This window comes from Zonotrichia leucophrys, chromosome 1 (assembly GCF_028769735.1).
Source record: "Zonotrichia leucophrys gambelii isolate GWCS_2022_RI chromosome 1, RI_Zleu_2.0, whole genome shotgun sequence".
NCBI classification, from domain to species: domain Eukaryota; kingdom Metazoa; phylum Chordata; class Aves; order Passeriformes; family Passerellidae; genus Zonotrichia; species Zonotrichia leucophrys.
In genome coordinates, this window is record NC_088169.1 from 22,043,919 (window position 1) to 22,060,674 (window position 16,756).

General features: G+C 36.4%; 1 long non-coding RNA gene across 1 annotated transcript; it reads left to right on the forward strand.

The window, feature by feature from the left end:
• Positions 1–2,661: 2,661 nt before the first annotated feature.
• LOC135446573 (uncharacterized) lies at positions 2,662–10,359 on the forward strand. Its single transcript, XR_010439842.1, has 4 exons — positions 2,662–2,724; positions 3,717–3,836; positions 9,222–9,267; positions 10,094–10,359. It is a non-coding gene; the product is annotated as an uncharacterized LOC135446573 (long non-coding RNA).
• Positions 10,360–16,756: the final 6,397 nt, after the last annotated feature.

Genomic DNA, 16,756 nt, shown 5'->3' on the forward strand with positions numbered 1-16,756 from the left:
TACATGTTTGTTGCGATACCTCTCTGTTCTATGAAGAGCACAAATACATTTTCCACAAGTAGAAAATCACTGTCAGCATCTGGTTTTTTTCTTTATGCTTCAGAAGATAAGGCAAAGATTCTTCTGATATTTTCAAATCCTGCTTTTGAAAAGGAAGTTCGAGCATTATTGAAATTCTCTTCAATAGCATTTAATAATAGAGTTATCTATTCAATAGAAAGTAAGATAATCATGTGATGGATGATTGAGGAGATTGGAAAAGATGAATGTAGACAACCTATAATTTCTGTTTCTCATCTTTCCTCTTTGTTTCAATTGCATTTTGTACTTTTTATATGATTATTATATCATGTTTGAGCAATGAAATGTGAGAAAAGTAATGGAATTGCATATAGTTCTCTTATTCTGGTCTCTTACATCATTAGCTTTTAAATTATATTGATTTTTGAAAACATAAACAAACCAAGTATTAATGACATGCAACTTCAATTTACATTTTCAGGCAGTTCTGTCACCTATACCATATTTAGATAATGATAAACACATTGCATTGTTTAATTTCTTTTATTGACCATGTGTATTGAATTAGATCCAGAGGCTTCTACTTACTGAAACATCTAAATTTTTTTTCTTGTTCATTTACAACAATTTAATCAGTTTAGTATTGTAGAAATGTGGATAATTAGCTGTGGAGGGTATATAAAAACATTTTCATCACAAGCAAATAACTAAGGCACAAATTAGTACATAATCTTTACAGAACCATTTAAACTTTTGAGTCTCAATTTACCTTTTGTAAAGTAGGAGGGATGATTTTTTTTTTCTATTTTCATTCTGTAGATTTCCAAGGGGTGTCAGACCAGCAACTGCATCCTCTAATTTATTTATACAATGTCAGAGAGAAACATTTTCATGTTCTTGGTGTGTTGTCATTTTAGTGTTACTAAGACATGTGAAGATTATAGGTAGCCTCTGCTTGAACAAAGTTGTAAAGGTGTTCAGATAGAAGCAGGCTAAGTCTGGCTTTTTACAAAGCCAGTTCTCCAGCAGCCCCTACACTGCCACTGAGTCTTTTAGCTATGTAAAATTTCTCAGAGCTTTTTTGTTTGTTGGTTTTATGTAGGTTTTTGGGTTTTTTTTTTTGGTTTTATTTGTTTTTATTTTTTTAGTTATTGTACTGTTTTGTTTGGATTTTGCTGGTTTTATTTTTTTAGGCTAGGAGGAGACTCTTAGACTCTTAAATTAGCAATTATAACATATTATATGTTGGAAGTTTAAATATGTTAACTTACAGTTAAATTGTAATGTTTAAGCTCCTAAAAGAACATCACTGAGAGCTGCAGGAACTCTATTTAATAAAAGCCCATTCACTTATAACAGTAAAGAGGAAATAGTAAAAAAGTAGATATCCATATTGTAAGACAGAGCACTGAATGTAAGGAAAAAGATTGGTACTTTCAGGAAGTCACAGGAGTTATAGGAAATCCTTAGAAGTTGCTATTTTATAGTCACAGTATGTAATTTGTTGCTGTGGTGATAAATAAAACAGTTAATTTTTTTTCTGTTTGAAACTTGAATTAAATACTCTTCTCACATGAGAAATGTGAGGAATTTTAGGAACTATTACTTAATATAGCCAGCCACATTAGGAGCCAAGTTTTCTGCAGCAGGGGCAGTAGCTGAAGGATTTGTTCATTCCTGCTCTACCTCCATTTGCTGAACCAAAAGTGTTGTTTAAACAGCAGCCATTGGCCCTCGTGACGCATCAGTAACAGCACTCTCATGTGACATCCCTAAATGATGGCAGATGGTATCTAACCCACCTGTCAGATCCTAATAAACAGAGGTCAGATCAGCATCTGTCAGCATTTCTACAAGCTTGGTGACATAAAACAAATCTAATTTAGTTCTGCTGTTTGTTCAGTGTAGAAGGGTCTTTTAACGAAAATATAAGATGATAAATAACAAGTGATTCACCAAACTTTATTTCTGTTTGGTTTATGCATTTAGAAGTCAATTTGCAGATACTGTTCGTAATAGTTTTCTTCAAGTAAATGACTAAAAATCTTTATCAGCAGAATGATAGCCACTACAGATAGTCTCAGGATGAGACTATTGATTTCTAGTCAAATAGTATAAGCCCCAGCATCATTTGATGAGAGGTATGTTAAAGTGTCAAGAAGGCACTATGATTTTCATATTAAAAAAAAATGGTTCAGAGGCATGGTGAATACAGATGCATTCTGTGACTTCTGAATGACAAAATCTTGAACATTTTTCCTGCCACATGATCATATTCTGTAGTGTTAAAAGGTGTTTGTTGCCCAAGATTCTTTAATTTTAGACTTCATTGCAGATACATGTATGCTGCAAAAGTAGAAGCTTAATTAAAGTGCAAAAAATTTATCTATGTGAAAAATTCCTACTTTACTTTTCTAATCTTGTCTTTAAGAAGTGTATTTGTCTATGGAGGTAAAGGTAAAGGAAGTAGGAGAAGATGAGGGAGGGAGAGAGAGAGAGGGAGAAAGGAAGAGGGTGCAGAGGTAGAGAGAAGAGGGAAAGAAAAATTTTAGAAAAGGAGAAATAGAAAGAAAGTAAAGTGAGGGGATTTTAAAGTGTGTTATGCATGATGGAGGCTGATGGGAAATTTTGAAATTACCAGAGCCCACTGCTGAAGAAAGAAGTAGCAAAGTGAATTTTAAATGTCTCTGCAGTGTAATAAGGGTAAGCTTAATGTTTTAAAGTGTCTTTTTATGTTTTCCATCTTTCTCTGCAATAATAAAACTGGAAAAGCGTTAACAAATTTTTCAAATACAGTTAGGTATGGAGTCTTATTTTTCATTAGAGATCTATCTGGCTTTTAGAATTTGGCTCTCAAAGAAAGGCAGGGTCAATTGGTCAGAATTTGGCATGTCTTAAGACAAGCTTCTCCTTCTCAGTGCAAGGAGTTTTATGAGGGTGACTTGCCAGTGCTACTCAAAATGTGGCAACATTATCCAGACAGCTGTCTTTTAAAGAAATGTCCACTTCTCATAATTTTGGTTCACTCCTCTACCCTCTGTCACCTTTTTTGTTGTAATGTTATTGGCATTAGTTATCAATAACATCAAGGATTATTTAATAATTTTATGATAATAGTCCTCTTCTTCTTGATCATCACCACAATTGCCCTAGAATTTTCTAATGAGTCCTGTCACTGCTTTATTTAGTTGGCAGCCTGGCCTCACCTTTTTTGTTTGATAGCAGTTGTGATATGAGCGGTATGTGGTTCCCAGTGGCAACAAATGTAAACAGAAAGCAAATAGACCTGTCTGGGAAACCTCAAAAATAACACATCTAACCAAAGAAACCACGACATTCATGGGGCCTTAAATGAGGCTGCCTTCCTTTGATCTATTCACTAAGCTAATTGTTTTTATGGTTGGCAGGACAGGCTCTTTTAAAAAGCCAGGAAGAAGAATGGCTCTTTTCCTAAGTGGCAGAATTGGTTTTGGGGCTACTTTATCATAAAGAGTAACATCACAATGGCTTTCATTGTGTCATGTGGCAGAATGCTACTTTAAGGGGAATCATCATGTTTCTTAACACCTATATAATATCTGCTCTGCTTTATCTATTAGCTCTTTTATCAGTGAAGATGTTCAGTTATCAGTTATAAACTGTAATATTTTGTGGCAAATACCATAGCAAATTAATCTTCTGTTTCTCCTTTTTAGCAAGAATAGTTTCAGACACAGGTGCCCTCTAAGATTTTCACATCCTTGTACCTCTGCTGCATAATTTGCATAATGGAGCTTTCCTGTGAAGTTGCCGTTTGCTCTGCAAGACACTTCAGGGTAAGATTCTGATTATGGAGGAACTACAGAAACTACAGATAGATATTACTGCTTTATTTTAATGTCAGGGTGAATCAGTGTGTGTGGCTTTTTGTGTCTCCAGGGAGATCTAACCCAGGAATCAATAACTTTCCTGCTCACTGCTGGACCTTACCCTGCACTCAGGTTTAGTGTGGTAATCCTGACTTGTTTCAGAAATATCAACAAAACTGAATGGGCACTCCCAGAGACAATAAAATCCTGGCTGGGTTATTGTTACCCACCTCTAGGTCTGGAGGATGTCTTACCTCAATATTTAGTTTTGAGGGATGATTTCACTGTTTGTCACCTCTCACTTTCTGTGTAGCTGAAAGCCAGCCTCAGTCCTGCAGATGACCTCAGTTCAGGACTGAGAATAAAACAGGCTAATGCCGGGAAAGGAGCTGCTCCCCAGGAAAACCTGGACATGTACCCCAAGACATGCATGTTGCTTACAATGCCAGAGCAGGAAAGCAGCAGGCCCTCGCTGAAAAAAAAAACAAACAGGAATAAAGGATTATAAGCACTTAGAACTGGAAACTAAGTCTTGCAGCAAGATTACCAGAAGTTTTAAATAGAGGGAAGAAAACTGTCACCTCTAATTGCCTTATTAATTAAGTCACATCTGATGTTCAGATCTAGACCTATTAAGGTTGATATTTTAACATAGCTTGGCATTTTAACTTTGCCTAGAGCACTAACAAGAGAGTCTTCAGACAAAAATAATTCTCAAAAATTATGGGATGGGTACTTTTGTATCTCTTTTCTGGCTACATTATACTACGATTTTGGAGGTTTCTTTCTGTGGTAAAAATTATATGTTGCTGGATCTAAAGACTTTCAAGGAACTTCCTATGATGGTGCTTGGCCTGAGAAAAGATGGAGACATTTGGAAAAGTTTCAAATATTAGATATTGCAAAACATTTTAATTTTAACACATATAATATCTATTTCTATTTATCTGTATAGACTTGTATTTAGATGCAAATATTTGGATTTATGGTTTATGTTTGTGTTTCATACTATTGGAGGAAAACATTTATGAAAATTCAATGCTACCTTTGTTCTGACCTTATTTTGCTTAAATTGGATATGCAGTTTCTCCTTCTTTATCCACACTGAGCATAAATACCCATAAATGTAAAATACAGAATGGTGTGTGGAGAATTTAAAAGGTGACCATAAGTCCTAAATGAATGCCTAAAGTACCTTGATGTAGACTGAACATTTCTATATATTTTAGAGGTAGAATTAATTACATTAATCTGCTTGACATTTTCTCAGTTTTATTCATGCATTTTCACTTTGAGTAAGTTGCCTTAGTCTTCTTATAAATGTACTGGTTCTGAAACGCAGTGTTAGTAGAAGCTAATACCCAGGGCTCCCCCTTAACTACTTACTAAGTAGCAAACAGTGTTTAAATCTGTTTACTTAGTTACTTATTGTAGTTTAAAACTTCATAGCCTTTAAATGATGGGGTTTGTATTGTACTATCACCAGAAGTCCCCCAGTTGACAAGTGGCTAAAAGTATTGGTGCAAGAGTCAAACTCCTTTTTCCAGTGGTTTGCAGTCTAGGTAATACAGTGAATATATTGATTTATTTTGCTATGTCATTCAAAAAAAAAAAAAAAAAAAAGGCTTGGCTATTAAGTACTATGATTTTCACCCCATATTTTTCAGTTCTTTCTTTCTTTCCATTTATCATAATATATAGTGACACAAATAGTTTTATAAAATACTGTGTATATATAAGATAAATATAAAACTTCAGACATGTGGTTTCTGTAAAAAAGCTTGTTAATTTTGCTGGCTTTACCAGTATGACTTTAACATATATCATACCTGCACACAAGGTAGCTGTTATTTTTGTCTTAGCTGCTTCAGTTAAGCAAATGCAGAAACTATTAAATGTGCATCAATTTTGTTCCCCAATTAAATGTCTTTAACATTATTTTCCCCACAGCTTCATTCTGTGTACCAAGTGAGATGTCCTTTTTATGTATGTGTAGGGCTGAGCATTGTTTCTGTGAGGAAGTTCCATTAGACCATAATAATCTCCAGTTAATTGCACAGCAAATATTTATTTCTCACACATCAAATTAATGAAACAAGTTCAGTGAAAGACCACATCAGCTTGGCAAACAACACCTATCAAGCTATATAAGCCTCTAAAGGCATTCTTGGCAGAAATCCTGTATCTTGAAGAGTTGTGTACCCTTGGGAGTACTGTCATCATTTAATTACTAGATGATAATGGTGTTGCAGGCTTGTTTATTGTTGTTTTGTTTTTCACCTAGAAGAAATATAACAAAAAATTTGTTTTCTGTGTTTACTAATGTGCCATGCCATGGCTACAACAATTTAACTGAAGAATGATCATTTTCAAGCTTCTAAACCCCCCATTTAATCTTAATAGTCAATAAGATTAATTTTACATTAGTATTCAATATTCCTAGAGCACTTACTCCTCTTCATATATAAACATGAAAGGGGCTTTAATTATCAGTTTGATTACTCCACAATAATGACAGTCTCTTTCTTGTCTGAGAGCAACGTGGATGTTTTTCATGGGTCTGCAACAATGATAGTTTCACATCCCACACATCTCTCTGTATTCCCTTCCCACCAGTGTTAATATTCCCTGTGCTGTGTTGTGTGAGAAGGAAATGACATTATATGCAACTTTTTGTAGCAACAAAGGACGATGCATGAAGTCATAAAGTATTTTTAAGCAGAAGAAGCAGGAAGACTGAATTGTTCTCTCACTATTTAAGTTCATTTTGATGCTCTAAAATTTATACCATTTTCTTAACATTAATTTCTGATAACCTCATAAATATTTATTTTTGCTTGCACAAGCTTTGCTTTTTGTGCAATCTACTTCTTCTGAAGCTGACCCAAAAGTAGGTGCATGGACTATGTATGACATATAAAAATTCATAGTCTGTCTATAGAGATTCAACTTAAATAACTAGGGATTAATTAACATTTTAATTAATAGAATTTAATATCAATTACCTGGACTGCTTAGCCCTGTTTATTGAAACATGGAGGAAAACAAGGACATATTGTTGCTTTGCTCTTTTCTTCTTTTATGCCTTTATCTAAAGGCAATTTGCTTGGTATTTATTGTGTGAAGCACACATAGAACTCTGTCCATGAAGGTGGAAAACTTATTCTAAGTTCTTCCTGGTTGTACATAAAAACATAACCACATTCACTAGGAGATATGGTCGTTATAAATTAGGCAAAAAACCCTAGGAAATGAAAAATTTTTAAAATCTTTAAATAAAATCTGCATTTTGTCTGAAATATGATTAATTCTGAAAATAGACTAATTATAATTTTCAAGTGTTGTAATGTGGAAGGATCTGTATAAGTTAGGACTTCATATCTCTTGTCCATGGGTTGGGTAGTTTATTTAGAAATGAGAATTAGCCACAAAGAATTTCTAAATAAAACTTTAAGAATCTTATTTCTTATTGTTGCATCAAATTTTCAGGAAGAAATACTCCGCATTTCATCCTAAAACATTTTTTGCACTGAAAGATTCAATTACTAGAATAAATTTTAAAAAGCATGTAAAGATAACATATAAAATAAAACCTTCCTGTATTTTAAATATATGTATATGTATGCATATATGTATATACTTACTGTATATATTTTTTTTGCTATTTAAATACCATCACACTGCAGAGATGTAATGTGAAGCAGTCAATTTTAAAGGTGCTGATTCTAGTGGGAATTACCCTTTAATATGTTATCAGTCATTAAATCGCATGTACTTTGGTAATGATTCATTTTGGGAGCATGCACCAGGAAGAATAAACCAAATGATAGAATTTTCTACATCTCTAAAAAAAACACCAAAAACCCAACAACAAAAACCATTCAGAAATATTACAGGTCCATGTTATCTTTCCCAATTTTACCTTGAAATAAGTGACAGAAATACACAGTCCAAAATAAAGTACCCTGTAGCATATGGAACAATCTGCACCTAAAATAGCTTTTCTGTGATATGTGTATTACTGCAGAATTTGATAAGGAAGCGTTTCCTTTTGGGATGCCTTGCCTTGCTTTTGCAAAGGATTAAAGTGACTGTCCCAAACTCTAATGGGGTTAAATCTTAATATTACATAATTTAATATTCTGTAGGTAAGGAACAAAGATGTAGCATTTGAAGTTTGATAGCAATCAGTAGGTGCAAACACAAAATACATATCATGCCTCAGCGAAGAAAAATATATCCTTGAAAACATCCCCACTTCTCTGTCTCCCTCCTTTCCACTCACTCACACATATTACCTGTTCTGTCTGATGTTAAGGGGAAATATTCATGAGAGATGATGTCCTGGTATAAGTCAGATCTGTGAAAGCAAAAAACAAACAAGCAAACAAACAAACAAACTAAAAACCCCAGCACATGAAATAAAAGTAATGTGTCAAGTCAACTTAAAGTGAATCAGAATATCTGCACTTTGAGAAGCTTGCCCGTGGCATAACACAACCCCGTGGACTGCTCATTAGTAGCAATAGAGAACCACTGTTTGTCTCCTTTGTGTGTTTTAGAAACTATTGTACTGTAATCCTGAGAGCAGAAAATTCTCAGCTGGCTAAAACTCTATCATATCAAACATTGCAATAGAACTGTGTATTTGCTAGAGTGTATGAATAAAGAAGATCAGAGGCTGCAGAGGGAGAAAGAGAGAAAAGAAAAAATGAGCAATTTTCCAGTGGGAACGGGATGCAGAGATTTAGTACAGAAAATTATTTCACAGTCACCGGTTCTGATTAAAACCTGCTCAGCTTGCACTCACTGCTTCTGCTCTGGTTGCAAATACTGAGATTTTTGGGTGGCACTGAAACCCCTGTCCAGGACTCGAGGCTGTGAGGAAAATCAATGAATGGAAAGAGAGTGGAAAACAAGAAGTGGGCTTTGGAGTAGCTTCAGTGAGAACTCACTCCAGACTTTTTCTCTTGGGCTTGTTATCCTCCTAAACGAGACTACTCAGTGGTCTTTTTGAATTACTGGAATAGATCTTTGCTGTCTTCTACTGAGTGGAAGAACAGAAAATTTACCTGATAGCATCAGTCCTTGCTGTCTTAGTGTACCAACAGAGATCTCAAAAATAATTTTGTAAAGTCCATTCTCTTTTCATAGTTTTTAGTTTGAAGTGGTCCTTATCTAGTACCAGTTAGCAGAGCTAAATCCTTCACGAACCAAACACCTTTGAAGAGCAGGGACATGAAATATTTGCCAAGTTTATTATTCAAAAACTATATCTAAATTGACACAATTCTTAAATCCCCTGGCAATTCCATTTTAGTTCCTGAAATACGTTTTTCCCTTGTTTTTCAGTTTGCCTTACAAAATACATCTCAATTTTAAGACTTCAATTCAGTAGGTAAGTGAATATAGAAAATTTATCACTTCATTGTTTTGTCTGTTATTCTCAGTCACACAATGTCTTAAATTCAAATGCAGATCTCCTACAATTACAGTTTCGTCCTTATCTGTTCATAAAAGAAATACAACCATGCAGCATGCTTGTTGAACAGATTTCTATTTTTCAAGTGACACAAAGAAAAATACAGTTATTATTCTTATTTCTTATACATGCACAAAACCTGAACTGACACACCTTCCTACTCAGAGCCACAGGATAGTTTATTTTCTGCTGTTAGGTATGTACTGAATGCAAATTTTTTAAGTTCACTTACAAAGAACTTTGCATGGTATGGAAGAACAATTTTGTCAGAAAACTTTAAGAAAACTGACAGGTTTCTCCCTGACTTAATCAGTAGAAGTATTTCCTCTGCTTTCAACAAGACTAGGACTTAAGCCTTAATTTCCAATCCGTTTTTGTATGTATAAATTTGTAGTATTTAGGAAATGGTAAAGACCTTTTTTGAAATCAATCTAACAAAGTGCTTAACTTAGTGAAACTGAAATCTTCTGAAGATTTGTATTCTCTCTCTTTTTGTGTATTGTTTGGTTATGTTTTGGGGTTTTTTTTTATTTTAAAACATTAGCACTTCAGTTTCTTTACATGCTAAATAAGTAACTGCTGAGAATGAGCAGTTATATCTTATAGGCCTCTTTAGTTCACAAACCAAAGTAAGTTCAGCAAATGTGAGGTCTTTCTGCACTTTTCTATCATCATTCATTTAAACTTTCTTTTGTTATTTTCAAATATGTTGAAGCTAAAGGCTGTGTTCTGAATTTGACAGCTGGAATGAAAATATAAGGAGCAAAAATGAAAAGCAACACAGGTTTACAAGCAAATCAACAAGAACAACAACAAAATACAAATGGAACAAAACAAAAGAAAACTAATTGAAGACACAGAAATATTTTAGGAAACATAAACTTTACTCCTAAGTCAGATACAATTTACAGATATAACAGGAAATAGTTCTTTGTCTTTTCTGAAAGTTACTAAAGGTCTACATTAATTTTTACCTATTAAGGGAAACATGAATATGTAATTTTCTCTGTCCATTACCTCAATTTTGAATATGATAATATGACTGAATGATACAGACAAGATTTTCTCTGTATTATATTGCACACTCTCATTTGTTTAGAAAATTTAAAAAATATTAAATTAATAATATAATCCTTCATGTAGTTTTTCTATTAATATTTCCTTTGTGTTCATTGAAACTTACTTTATTGTATGTGTATGTTTGGGTTTATCTGATGAGATCATGATGCTGAAAAGCTGAGGAGAGAACTAATAGTGACTTAAAAGGAGATCTGCCTCCCAAAGAAAGCTCTGAGTAATGCTGTGACTTACATACTGATCTGAATTCTGTCTTAACTGAAAATACCATTAGGAATTATCGCCTTTTTTAAAAAAAGAGTTAATCACTTTATTTATTCAGCAGTTGTAATGAACATGCCTTGGGCCCAAGGATGATAAAGACACCATGTGTGTTTACAGGAGGTTTGCAGGAAAAGCAGCTCTGAAATGCCACATCAAAACAAAAGCTTCACATAAACTGTGTTATCTTGTACTGCCACACCCACAGCTCTTCCTGTTCACATTCTCACACTTGCATCTAGGGAAACCAGGAAATAACAATTATTTTCTACCTATCCAGAATATCAGTTTATGACACCAATGTTGATTTATCAAGTAGACAGTTCTCAATGACATTGATAAGGAAATGAGACCAGAAGCGCTGGTTCCCTTATAGCACAGATATGGGATAGATTTTTTTAAAGTGAATGATCCCCTTTGGAGTATTTTTTGCTTTGTATAAAAACAGGAGTTCCAGGGTTAAAGAAAATACACTGCAAAAAGTTTTCTAATCTTTGGACATATGGTTTTTGAGTTTGTTTAAATTAAGATTTGACGACCCATGCACTGAGGGATTTATGAATTTCAAGATGTTTGCTTATCTTTCCACCTTGTCAGGATTCATTCATAGTGGTACCTACATTTCCATAGTGTAGAGGCAGAAGGATACCAGTATTTTATTACACATGTGAAAGTTGGGACATGGACCAGAAAAAATAACTAAATCCTTTACTTCAGCTGGTGCAAAATTTTTTAAATTTAGCAAAAAAAGCATTTAAGTAGCACCATGGAAAATAAACTGCAGTTAATATTACAGTAGCAATCTCTTTGGGTTTCGATGTTCAAGTTTTGCAGTGAGCTGAAATCAAAGCTTTAAATATGCTGCAGAAAGATGATGTGAGTTAGATTAGAACCCAGTCAGATGGGGTCTCCTTTAAGGAGAGTTATGTCATAAACTTACCTGTATTGGTAGGTATCAGAATATGAGAAGCAACATTATTATTTCTGATTATAAAAATTGGAGAAATGTGAACAGTTGTAATAAATATGTCTCCCTGTGTTAATTTCAAAACTGAGACTACTTTTGTGCAGAAAATGGAAAAATACTGCAAGAATTATGCCACTGGAAAAGACAAAGGAAATTAACAGATAAACAAAAAATGTTCCTTTACACATTCTTTCTTAATCAAGAGAGAGGCAGGTGATGAAATGAAATAGGTTTTCAAAACTTTCCTTGTTCCTGTGGAGGTCACAAAATCCATCCCAGTGTATCTGTAATGTGAAAAGACTGAACCTTCGCTTTGGTACAAATATCCAAAGTACAATAGGCTGTTAGTTTTGAAATGTTCAATTTTACATTTTCAGAAAGTCTCTTATCTCAGCCTTATCTTCCAGGAACCCACTTAATGGAGGCTTCATAGGAAAAAGTAGAATAGACTATAGTTATTAAATATATTTCCACTATCACCATTAAAGAGATGTTCTGCTGATTATGTAACATCTGTCAAAAGACTTTTTCTACTCAGCCACTTCTCTTCTCTGAATATCATGTCATTCTTTCTTTTTTCTTTTGCCTTTTTCAAACATATTCTTTTTTTATTCTTATATTTCAAATATATTCTTATTATTTATTTTGATTCTTTTATCAAACATATTCTTACCCTTGGTTTCACTATTGCACTCTTATATATATTAATTGTCTGCAATATAACTGGAAGATTGATTTTCTCTTGCATTTTTACATGCAGGAATGAATGTCTCAGATATACACAAATTATATGAATCATCTTCCATTTTGAACTACATTCTGGAATTTATATACAGAAACAACAAGATTAAAAGAAAAAATCTCAAAGAACGGGGCCAACATACCTTTATATTTTGCAGGGGGGATGGGTAATTCAGTGTAAATATGTGCAAATATAAAACATTAATCCTGAAAGTGATATTCTGTATGCTCTGAAGAGGCTTATTCTTTTAAATGTTATATAATAAATGGTTTAGGAAACAAAACAAAACAAAAAGATAAATTGGAAGAGCTACAATGAATTAATCCCTCTGTTTTTCATTTCACTGCAGTAGCCCTTTGACTTTAAAAGGGTTTGATTATATTTCCCCTTGCTTGCCGAAAAAAAGAATGTCTCTGAGCAATTCAGTTCACACACAGCATGTAAGTACTCTGAATTCTTGAGAGTCCGCAGGAAACACTTTTTTTGACAGAAGAAATGTGACCAGCAGGAAATTAGTTTGGAAAACAGCTGTGGCTTTTAATATTTAAAGAACTTTCTGACTTATTTAGATCAAACTGGAAACTCCTGAGTTTGCACTGTTGTGGATTTTTTTCTCCCCCCTTTCCCAGCCACAAAGATCTGAAGTATCGTCAGCATTACATTACAGGAAATATTTTGATAAAGACCCTGTCCTATGTCATTTTTTGGGAAAGGAGTCCAGGGAACAGGTGAGGGACGAGGAGCATACTGAATCTCAGTGATTCCCAGCTGTTGTTCATTGTGCTGGGCAATACTGGCAATGAAGAAACCATTAAAGAATGTGATGACTTTAGCCGTAGTTGAAGACAAAGATTAAGGAATCTGGTTTAGTGTTCTCAATACTGTCTTGAAGATTTACTTGCTCTTGGTGCAGCAGTCATCTGAGGCTGCACTATCCATCTACACTCCCTGGAGTGTCCCATGTACATGTCCCTGGAGACATCCACGTTGCCATTAGTGGGATGAAGTCATCCTTGACTACACCCTTGACTACATGAGTTGAGCACCAAACAGGTGGCTTTTTTGTTACCTTTCTTCCACATAACACTCTGGAACCTTCATGTCAATAGCTGATAAATACTCTGTGATAAGTACTAGTTTAGTATTCAGAGGTGCTTTTTTTTTCAGAAAATTAATAAACAGTGCTAAGCATTGGTGAAAACAAAATGTTACAAGAAAATTCTATTTGAAAAGTATACTGAACAAGTTATTTGTCAAATAACATGCTTGTGACTTATTTAACAGTCCTCTAAAGGCAGTACTAGAGAAGTGTTCCAGAATATCTGTGCTTTCTTTAGATAACTGTAAATTTTGTTATGAATTTTTATTTAATTTCATTTTCTTTTTTTAATTTCATTTTATTTGATTTTATTTTTTAGTAAACAGCTTTGCGTTTGTCTGGTTTTGCTAGCTGGTAAACATTGCATCTGGTGGTGGGATCACAGATTTTGCACATAACTATCCATTAACTACATGCAAGAACTGATTCATATTCTATTTCTTTTTATTTTGGTATTTTATCCATTAGTACATTTTATCAAGATTTTCTTTTGTCACAATTGCTAGCATGTGGTCATCAGGGATATCATAGTAAGATTTACATTCCTTTCTTGTTCAAATAAAGAGTAAAATACTTATCTCTACTCCTAAAATTTAAATGCATATTGCACACACAGCCAACACTATTGTATCAAACCAAAAATGCAACTTCCATTTAAATAGATGTTCCTTAAGAGGAATTAGAACTTGAAAGTAAGAGAGGATATTTATGCTATGTTGTTGCTTGTATGATACCATATTTAACTATTGATTTGAAATTTGACCAGTGGAGTACATTGCATGAAATGAATAGTTTATTTCTCTCTACACAGTAAGGGGAGAAATAATTGTCCTAGAAAGCAGCACACGGAAATGATGTATTTAGAACCATCCGGCCAATATGGAAACTTATGATTCTGCACTAGAAATCATAGCTCTTTGTGATTACATTTCTCAGAGTTGCTCCTCTATCCACAGACAGAATTGTTTCTGAGGGAAATTACCCAGAAGCATTTCTGAAAAATTGATTAGAACTGGACTTCATTTCCTCAGCAAAACTCACAGGTGTCTCAGAGAACTTCCTAGTCTTAGAACATGCTCTCTTTATGGTCTTTTAGGATGCTGACTGCACTGAAAATTGAGAAGCTGCCATTAACCTGTCTTTCCTACTTTTGAAATCATTAGATAGCTAGTGGGGCATGCAAAGAAAGCTGTGCCAATATGTCCTCCTGTTGTGAAATGCATTTGTTGAACAAACAGGTTTGAGACCTGTTGGGATACATTCAGCATGGAGACAGCAAGTGCACAGACAGCAATTTTGCTGAGCCATCTATCCAGCCACAACCACAACTTCCTGCTCTTCTCTGTCTCCTGAAAGCTGCCTTCAACATGACATCTCTGTTTGGAGTGTAGGAGTACAGAAGCACTAAGTATGAAATACTCATATGTGAGGTGTGGGGACTGCTCACCATTTCTTTCCTTCATGTGTTACTTCAATGAGAAATGATGGATAGGAGAAATACTTGTAAGTCAGAGGTAAAAAGAAAAACCAAAACAAAACAGATTTTGAGGTTTAGAATTTATTGATGGTACTGCTGATGAAATAGAAACAGAGCAGCATCTAATTTACCTCTACTTGGCCTTTTTAGTGTCATCATCCAATGTCCTGAGTTGGAAGCAACCCACAAAGATCATTGAATTCCAGCTCCTTGCACTGCACAAGGCAAGCCCAAGAACCATGCCAGGTGACTGAAAGTAGTACAGAAGTTAAAAGCTATTATTATTGTTATTGCTGTTAGCAATTGTTATTAAATTGTCATGACTTATGCAAAATTACTTCCCCAAAACGACATCATACCCAAGAAATGAGGTGGATGAAGTTGCTTTTATTTCATTTCTATTCTGATATTTCTTACAGTACAGGTGACAGAAATTTTAAAATACCTGTGTCCCTGAGGGCACCAGCGGCCCTCCAAGGCTCTCCCTGCCCTGCCCAGATCCAGGAGCCCCCATCAGCTCCAGCCTGTGGTGCTGCAGCAGGGCTGGTCCCCAGCTCCCCACAGCCCAGTCCTGCCATGGTGTCGCTGAGCCAGGCACAGCTCCCCACAGCCCTGCCATGGTGTCACTGAACTGGGCACAGCTCCCCACAGCCCTGCCCGGCCCTGCCATGGCCCTGCTGAGCCAGACACAGCTCCCCACAGCCCAGCCGTGCCATGGCCCTGCTGAACTGGGTGCAGCTTTCCCACAGCCCCTCATAGCCCAGCCCTGCCATGGCCTGCTAAGCCAGGCACAGCTCCTCACAGCCCCTCACAGCTCAGCCCTGCCATGGCCCTGCTGAGCTGGACACAGCTCCCCGCAGCTCCCCACAGCTCCCCAAGCCCTGCCATGGCCCTTCTGAGCTGGGCACCGCTTCCCACAGCCCTGCCATGGCCCTGCTGAGCCAGGCACAGCTCCCCACAGCCCATCCTTGCCATGGCCCTGCTGAGGTGGGCATAGCTCCCCACAGCCCTGCCATGGCCCCGCTGAGCTGGGCACAGCTCCCCACAGCCCTGCCTGGCCCTGCTGAGCCAGGCACAGCTCCCCACAGCCCTTCCTGGCCATGGCCTCACTGAGCTGGGCCCAGCTCCCCTCAGCCCATCCTTGCCATGGCCCTGCTGAGCCAGGAACAGCTCCTCACAGCCCTGCCATGGCCTCACTGAGCCAGGAACAGCTCCCCACAGCCCTGCCATGGCCTCACTGAGCCAGGCTCCCCACAGCCCTGCCATGGCCCTGCTGAGCTGGGCACAGCTCTCCACAACCCTGCCATGGCCTCACTGAGCCGGGCTCCCCACAGCCCTGCCTAGACACAGCCACAATGAGCCTGGCACAGCTCCCCACAGCCCTGCCCAGCCGGGCACACACCTGGCACACATCCCATCCCTTTCCCCGATGGCTGGGGCTACCCCAGTGCCCCATGGCTGCCCTGCTTTTGGCGGGGAGAAGATGGGCCCTGGCTGTCAGGATATGCCATCTCCCACCATGGGCAAACCTAAGGTGTCCTGACAAAAGCTTAAAGCATTTTTTAATCTGAATTTCTCCTTACAAGTCTTCTGTCACTTTGTCCTCCAAGACAGACCATGTTCTTTAAAGACTGATTGCGCAGGGAGAAGTCTAAGGAAACTTTCAGATTTCTTTTCACTATTCTAGCATCTACAGAAAAGCAAGTATTGTCTAGATGTATACAGCATCTCAGTGACCAATTCCAGTCCTTTTGTATAATTTCAAAGGGAATTAAAATGCTT